The sequence below is a fragment of the Penaeus vannamei genome, chromosome 40, assembly GCF_042767895.1.
Source record: "Penaeus vannamei isolate JL-2024 chromosome 40, ASM4276789v1, whole genome shotgun sequence".
NCBI classification, from domain to species: Eukaryota; Metazoa; Arthropoda; class Malacostraca; order Decapoda; family Penaeidae; genus Penaeus; species Penaeus vannamei.
The window spans coordinates 6,005,535-6,013,034 of NC_091588.1; the positions used below are offsets into that span (position 1 = coordinate 6,005,535).

The 7,500-nt window shown below is 42.9% G+C and overlaps 2 protein-coding genes across 5 annotated transcripts in view; one reads left to right on the forward strand and one right to left on the reverse strand.

Moving 5' to 3' along the window:
- The window catches only part of LOC113816539 (CTD small phosphatase-like protein 2-A), a 62,783-nt gene that overhangs the window by 54,555 nt on the left and 728 nt on the right, over positions 1 to 7,500 (reverse strand). The window lies entirely within an intron of this gene.
- LOC113827212 (synaptic vesicle glycoprotein 2C) overlaps positions 1 to 7,500 on the forward strand; it is a 43,214-nt gene that overhangs the window by 6,071 nt on the left and 29,643 nt on the right. For 2 of the 4 annotated variants that reach the window (XM_070117530.1, XM_070117529.1), the window contains one exon: positions 1,893 to 2,011. The exons of the other annotated variants lie outside the window; for them this stretch is intronic. The gene's annotated coding sequence lies outside the window, so the exon portion shown is untranslated. The remainder of the gene's footprint in view (positions 1 to 1,892; positions 2,012 to 7,500) is intronic. 4 annotated transcript variants of the gene reach the window in all.

Below are 7,500 nucleotides of genomic sequence, written 5' to 3' on the forward strand. Positions count from 1 at the left end.
CACCACTCCTGTTCTTCGCCATGATGGAGCATCACCGCTGAAACATCACTATTCATCATAAAAAAAACACTATCACCTTCACCACCACTCCTATTCTACACCACCAACATCATGGAGCACCACCGCTATTCATCATAAAAAAGCACCATCAACTTCATCACCATTCCTATTCTTCACCATCATGGAGCATCACCGGTGAAACACCATCACTATTCATCATTTAAAAACATCATCACTCCTATTATTCACCATCATGGAGCATCACCGCTGAAACATCAATATTCATCATAAAAAAACACCATTACCTTCACCACCACTCCTATTCTACACCACCACCATCATGGAACATTCCCGCTATTCATCATGGACAAAACACACACACCATTATCAGCATCGTCATCACACACATTGCTATTCACATCCACACATAGTGACCACATCCAGTAAAGAACAGGTAGGCTATGTGTTGCAGAATCCTAATTATTTTTCTTTTTTTTATCTTTATTTTTTATTTTAGGGGGTGGGAGGTGGGGGGGGGGCTTTTTTGTTGTTTTGCTTCTTCGTTCTCGTGAAGTTCTCTATGTATTGTTTTTGATTCATCACTTTTTTTTTCTTCTTTGTTTTCATTTTCGTTGTTTTCTAGATATTTGTCAATGATTTTTGTGTGGATTTTCGTCCGTTTTGTTGTTTCTTTCATCGTTCTCGTAAAGTTCCTTATATGGTGTTGATTCGTTCACTTTTAAAGCTGTTTTGTTGTTTATTTGTTCGTTAATTCTCGTCAAGGCCCGTTAAATGTCAATTCGTCACATTTTTTCGTTGATTTTGGCTGTTTTGTCGTTTTTCTTCGTTCGTTCTGCTAACCTGAAAACTATATAGTATTATTTCATCACGATATTCTTTGGTGTGAACGGAATCATCTGCTTCTTTTTAACTGCTACTTGATTTTATATTATTTGTTTTTTCTTTTTTTCTTATTTTAAGAAGTTACTTTTTTCCCCCTTCTTTGTTCTCGTCTCGTGTGCAGTTGACACGTTTTCGTATTCAGAAATTTCCGTTCTGTTCTCGCTGTCTAACATCCTCCATTATGGTCTACATTCTTGTCATTATCCTTGTATCACATTATTTTTCCTTATTACATTTTCTCTCTTTCTCCTCTCCCTTTCTCTTCTATCGAATACACATCTTACCTTCTTGCGTGAGATCCCGTGGTTTGATCACCAATTGACCAAAAAAAAAAAAAAAAAAATGCTACCCACCCTTCAAAAAAAAAAAAAAAAAAAAAAAAAAGAAAATCCCTGTCTATTATTATCATTATTATTTGGTAATCCTTCCTGTTCCATTGCATTTTGTTCCATCTTTGTGTCAAGCACGTGTAATCGGGAATCACTGGCCTGAGATGAATTTAATTAAAGACTCTTTAAATGTTTCCCTTAGCTTGGTCGCCTTTTCCGAAATTGTATGCCAGCAAAGCCAAGCCTCGCCAAAAGGTCCTATTTTAGTGAGCCTCATCGTTGCAAGTTTGCATTGTGAATTCCCCACGATTTGCAGGGCACGAGAGTTCTCATATAAAAGCTCCCTTATTGCAAATCTCTATCCTTTATGAGTCGCTGTTGCAAAGGGTACCCTCATGAGATTCTTTGCACCGTCTCATTACCGTAAGCCTGCCTCATATATTTTCTTTTCTCTCTCTATCTCGCAAAAAGCCTCTTCGGTGAGATTCACAGAACTTGCAAGGCTACCTGGCAAAGTCGTAACAAGCCTGCCTGATAAGCCACTCTGTTGCAAGCCTGCATGGTGAGCCTCACTACCCCTAACATGCCCAGTGAGCCTTGCAAGCCTTCCCTGTCTGCCCCACTGCTCGTGTCCGGTTCAAAGAAGATGTTTTGTTGCAGACGAGTTCGGTTGTGCCTGCAGTTGACGTGTATCACTTACCTCCCAGCAAGTCTCCTGCTAGTAGAGCTAGTAGTTCCTAGTTCCCCCTACTCTTGCTAGCAGAACTTAATATTTCCAGGTAAGGTATATGCTCAGGTTTTATCTCTGTGTGAGTTCCTGCATGTTTCTCCGTTCCGACCTTCATGTTTTTGTTGTTGTTTTTTTGTGTGTTTTTTTTTTCGTTTCTGTGGAATCCATTAGGTGTTAGATGACTGTCAGCTGTGAGTGTTGTTCTAGACTGTAACGTGTACTGTAATTAATCCTATATTTATATAATAATAATAATGTCATTTTTGATTAGTGAGCAGTTTTATGCTAAACTTCGTAAAGTGTTTAAAAAATATATATATATTTTTCAAAATGTTCCACATTACTATGACAAGATGTGTGTTTTGAAATGTCTTTGTATTTTGTGCAAGCAAAATGTTGATTATCGTTATGCAAAGAGAGCAATAGAAAGAGAAGAAGGGAGAGAGGGAAAAAAGGAGAGAAGGAAAAAAGAAGAGAGAGAGAGAGAGAGAGAGAGAGAGAGAGAGAGAGAGAGAGAGAGAGAGAGAGAGAGAGAGAGAGAGAGAGAGAGAGAGAGAGAGAGAGAGAGAGAGGGAGAGAGAAAGGGAGGGAGAGAGAAAGGGAGGGAGAGGGAGAGGGAGAGGGAGAGGGAGGGAGGGAGGGAGGGAGGGAGGGAGGGGAGGAGAGGGAGAGAGGGAGAGAGGGAGAGAGGGAGAGAGGGAGAGAGGGAGAGAGGGAGAGAGGGAGAGGGAGAGAGAGAGAGATGAGAGAGAGAGAGAGAGAGAGAGAGAGAGAGAGAGAGATTAGGAATGACAGAGAGAGAGAGAAAGAGAGAGAGAGAGGTGGGAAGAGAAGGGGGGAGGGAGAAAGAAAGGAAGAGGGAGAGGGAGAAAGAGAAGAAGAGGGAGACGGAGAGAGAGAGAAGAGAAGAGAAGAGAAGAGGAGAGAGAAAGAAAGAAATAAAGAAAAAAGAGAGATATAAATAAAGATAGATAGCTGGATAGACAGAGAAAGAAAAGAAAACAACCCAAAAACAAAAATCGTGAATGTACCGTTTGATGAACGATTTCAATATATCAATTTGCTACCGAATTCAGAACCTGTAGTGTTATTGCATACACCGAACGCGTTATTAGAATACGGGCAAATTATCTGTTTTATTTATATCTTTTTGATAAAAAGACAAAAATGATTAAAGATCAATACAGTTCAAAAGCTTGTAGTGTAGTAGGACACACGTAGCTATTAATAGTCAGGTAAATGTAATTTAACAGCTAATTTCACGTAAACAAGTTGTTACAAAAACACAATGAGAGACAGTTAAAGCAAAATAGTTCACGAACCCGATGGAACATTTTAGGGAACCAAACATGGCGTCATTTTAGTACAGGAGATAAAGAAGAAAATGTTAATAATAATCAAATGAAATATCAACAAAATAGAGCCATCTGGTTACGCTTCCTGGCCAACTGACCATTTCGTATGAACAACTGGACATGGCCGCCCTTGGCCGCCCACATTTCGTATGAACAACTGGACATGGCCGCCCACATTTCGCATGGCCAAGAGAACATGGCCGCCCACTTTTCGCATGGCCAACTGGACATGGACGCCCACATTTCGTATGAACAACTGGACATGGCCGCCCACATTTCGTATGAACAACTGGACATGGCCGCCCATATTTCGCATGGCCAACTGGACATGGCCTACATTTCGTATGAACAACTGGACATGGCCTACATTTCGTATGAACAACTGGACATGGCCTACATTTCGTATGAACAACTGGACATGGCCGCCAACATTTCGCATGGCCAAGAGAACATGACCGCCCATATTTCGTATTGACAACAGAACATGGCCTACATTTCGTATGAACAACTGGACATGGCCGCCCACATTTCGCATGGCCAAGAGAACATGACCGCCCATATTTCGTATTGACAACAGAACATGGCCTACATTTCGCATGGCAAACTGAACATGGACGTCTACCCTTAGCATGGTCAACTGAACATAAATTCTCACCCACCACATGGCCAGCTAATCTTGGACATCCGTTAATCATATGGCCAACTGAACATGGACGCTCACCCTTTACATGGCCAAGAGAATATGGGCGCCATCCTGCGTGTGGCCAATTAACCTGAATTTCCACTCCTCGCATGGCCAACTGACACGGACAACCATCATTCATATTTCTGAACATGGACAACTACCCTTCATATGGCCAACTGAACACAAATGTTCACCTTCGATAGGGCCAACTGAACACAAATGTTCATCTTCGATAAGGCCAAATGAACACGGACATAGACCCTTTAAATAACCATCTGCATAAAAAAAGTCCACCTTTAATATGGCCAAATGACCACGGACATATAACCTCCGTATGGCCAACATGATTTAGACATACACCTTTTCTATGGCCAACTTAACATGAATGGCCACCTTTTATATGGCCAACATGATTTTGGACATACACCCTCCGCATAGCCAACATGATTTTGGACAGACACCCTCCGCATAGCCAACATAACTCGGCCATACACCCACCACATAGCCAACATAACCCGGACATACACCCACCACATGGCCAACATAACTCGGCCATACACCCACCACATGGCCAACATAACCCGGACATACACCCACCACATGGCCAACATAACTCGGCCATACACCCACCACATGGCCAACATAACCCGGACATACACCCACCACATGGCCAACATAACTCGGCCATACACCCATCCTGTGTCGTCGTACAAACCGGCCTCACCTCACGCTCTCCTCATTAATATTGGATGTGGCGAGAGACTCGAGTTAGCTAAACTGGCTACTTTTTATTTATTTTTTCCCTCCGATGTTGTTGTTGAGGTGGGTGGGTGGGTTGGGGTGGTGGGTTGGATAGGTTGATAGGTAGGATTGTAGGTGGGTGGGTTGAGGAGGTGGGTAGGTTGGTGGGTGGGTTGGGGAAGTGGGGAGGTGGGGAGCTGGGTGGGTAGGTGGGTGGGTTGGGGAGGTGGGTAGGTGGGTGGGTTGGGGAGGTGGGTACGTGGGTGGGTTGGGGAGGGTGGGTACGTGGGTGGGTTGGGGGTGTGGGTTGGGGAAGTGGGGAGGTGGGGAGCTGGGTGGGTAGGTGGGTGGGTTGGGGAGGTGGGTGGGTTGGGGAGGTGGGTTGGGGAAGTGGGAGGTGGGTGGGTGAGTTGGTTGTAGATGGGGTTGATGGATTATGTAGGTGGGTGGGTGGGTGGAGAAGGAGGAGGAGGAAGAAGAGGAGGAGGAGGAGGAAGAGAAGGAGTAGGAGGAAGAGGAAGTGGGAGAGAGATAGGAGGGGGGAAGGGGGAGGAGAGGGAGGGACGAGGTTGCAATCCAAGGTACTGCTTGGTCGAGAGAGAGAGAGAGAGAGAGAGAGAGAGAGAGAGAGAGAGAGAGAGAGAGAGAGAGAGAGAGAGAGAGAGAGAGAGAGAGAGAGAGAGAGGAGAAAGGAAATAGAGAGAATAAAGAGCGGGAAAAAGTAAATAGCATAAAGACCAGAGAAGTCAGGGGGGAGAGCAGATTTGCACACTGCAGACGTATATAAATTCACGTTGCCAAATGCGCCTTCGCAAATCATCCACATCTAAATAAAACTCAACAAGTTCTAAATTCTAAGTAGGCTGTGCTCACCCTCAGCCTGCACAGCCCGCCACCCCAGCCTCGGCTAACCCAAAATTCCCTTAGTTGACTGCATTCGTTAACCTATAAGTCCCGATTTCTCCTGGGGTCCGTCAGCGAAAATGGCGCCAATTTTAAAAACTAGATTCGTTTGGGGGAGAAAGATCTACCACATTAAAATCATAAGCAATATTTAGTTGTAGTTGTCATGTGTTTATGCATTATCTTATGATGCGTCAGATGAAGTGTTGAGGTATGTGGTACATTGCTTAAGAAAGAAGGTTTGTTTTTTACTGTGCACCATCACTTGAACATGAATTTTCAAGACAACTTTTTTTTAAAGGTATATCACATAAAAGAAAGACTATTAATATCTATTCTTAGACAACACACGAACAGGTTTGTGTGCGTTTATTTTTTTTGCATTTTGGTTACATAAGACGAAGTGTAGAGGCTGTGTAGTGGTTGCATTGTATAACAAAAATACTCGTATTTCAGCTAAGGCACATTACCAAAAAAATAAAATAAAATAAAATAAATAAAAATAAAATAAAATTAAGGCCTACCATTTAAAATCGACCAGCAATGTGTATTTTTAAACAACAGAAGTACAATTTTGACTTACTTCTACTATATATTTAGTTATCATTTTTCATTATCATTATCGTTTATTATTATCTTAACGAGTACGTCCAATTCAAAATACTTCAGTTACCCCTTGCTATTGACGCCTGAAGAAAAAAAAAAACGTATGCATGTGAATAAACAACCCAAAATTTAAAGAAAAATAAATGAACGAATAAATAAACAGCTGAAAAAATAAAAACTAGTGAACTAAAACCATTTTTAAGGGAAATCGAAGCAAATATGTAAATGAGGAAATCCGGGAACACAACCATCGGGTGCAATTTGCTGGGTGGTGGTGGGGTGGGGTGGGGTGGGGTGGGGTGGGGTGGGGTGGGGGTAGGGGTGGAGGGGGGTAAGGTAGAACGGGATGGGGGTAGAAGAGTAGGAGTGCGAGGCGGATGGGAAGAGGAAGAGAACGGGAGGAGAGAAAAGAAGAGTGGGAGGTAAAGAGAGGGAGATTGGGAGGTAGGGAAAGGAAGAAAAGTGAGAGGGAGACAGAAAGAGAAGGGGAAGAAAGAAAGAAGAAGAGTGGGAGACAGGGATAGGAAGAGAAAGGGAGGAGGGAAATGAAGATAGGGAGATAGGGAAAGGAAGAAGAGTGGAAGGACAGGGAGATAGGAAGAGGAAGAGAAGAGGAGGAGAGAAAAGAAGAAGAGTGGAATATAGGGAAAGAAAAAGAAGGGGAGGAGAGAAAAGAAGAGTGAGAGATAGGGAGGAAGAAAAGTGGGAGTGAGAGGGAAATAGAAAGGAAGAGAAAGGGAGGAAAAAAAAAAGAGTGAGAGATAGGGAGAGGAAGAGAAGGGGAGCAGAGAAAAGAGGATTGGGAGATAAGGAAAAGAAGAGTAGGAGTGACATAGAGAGAGAGAGAGAGAGAGAGAGAGAGAGAGAGAGAGAGAGAGAGAGAGAGAGAGAGAGAGAGAGAGAGAGAGAGAGAGAGAGAGAGAAGGACAGGAAAAATGAATAAAGACAGACAAGAAAAACAAAACACGGGGAAAAAAAAACGAAATGAGGCATAAAAAAAATACGAAACCGGTATAAACAGACAGCATTCTTATTGCATTTAACATTCTGCTCATCCTCACAGCGAGTTTAGATAAGCAACAGAGTTAGAATCTAACTACCGTCCAGCGCGAAATCTTGGATCCACTTTAGCGGACAATCGGTTTACACATGGCCGCCGAGTCTCGTTTGATCCGAAACAAAAGACGGACGGAGTTCCGAAAGTCATGCTCGTTTGATGTGAATTTCTTTTCTTTTCATTTGCTAACA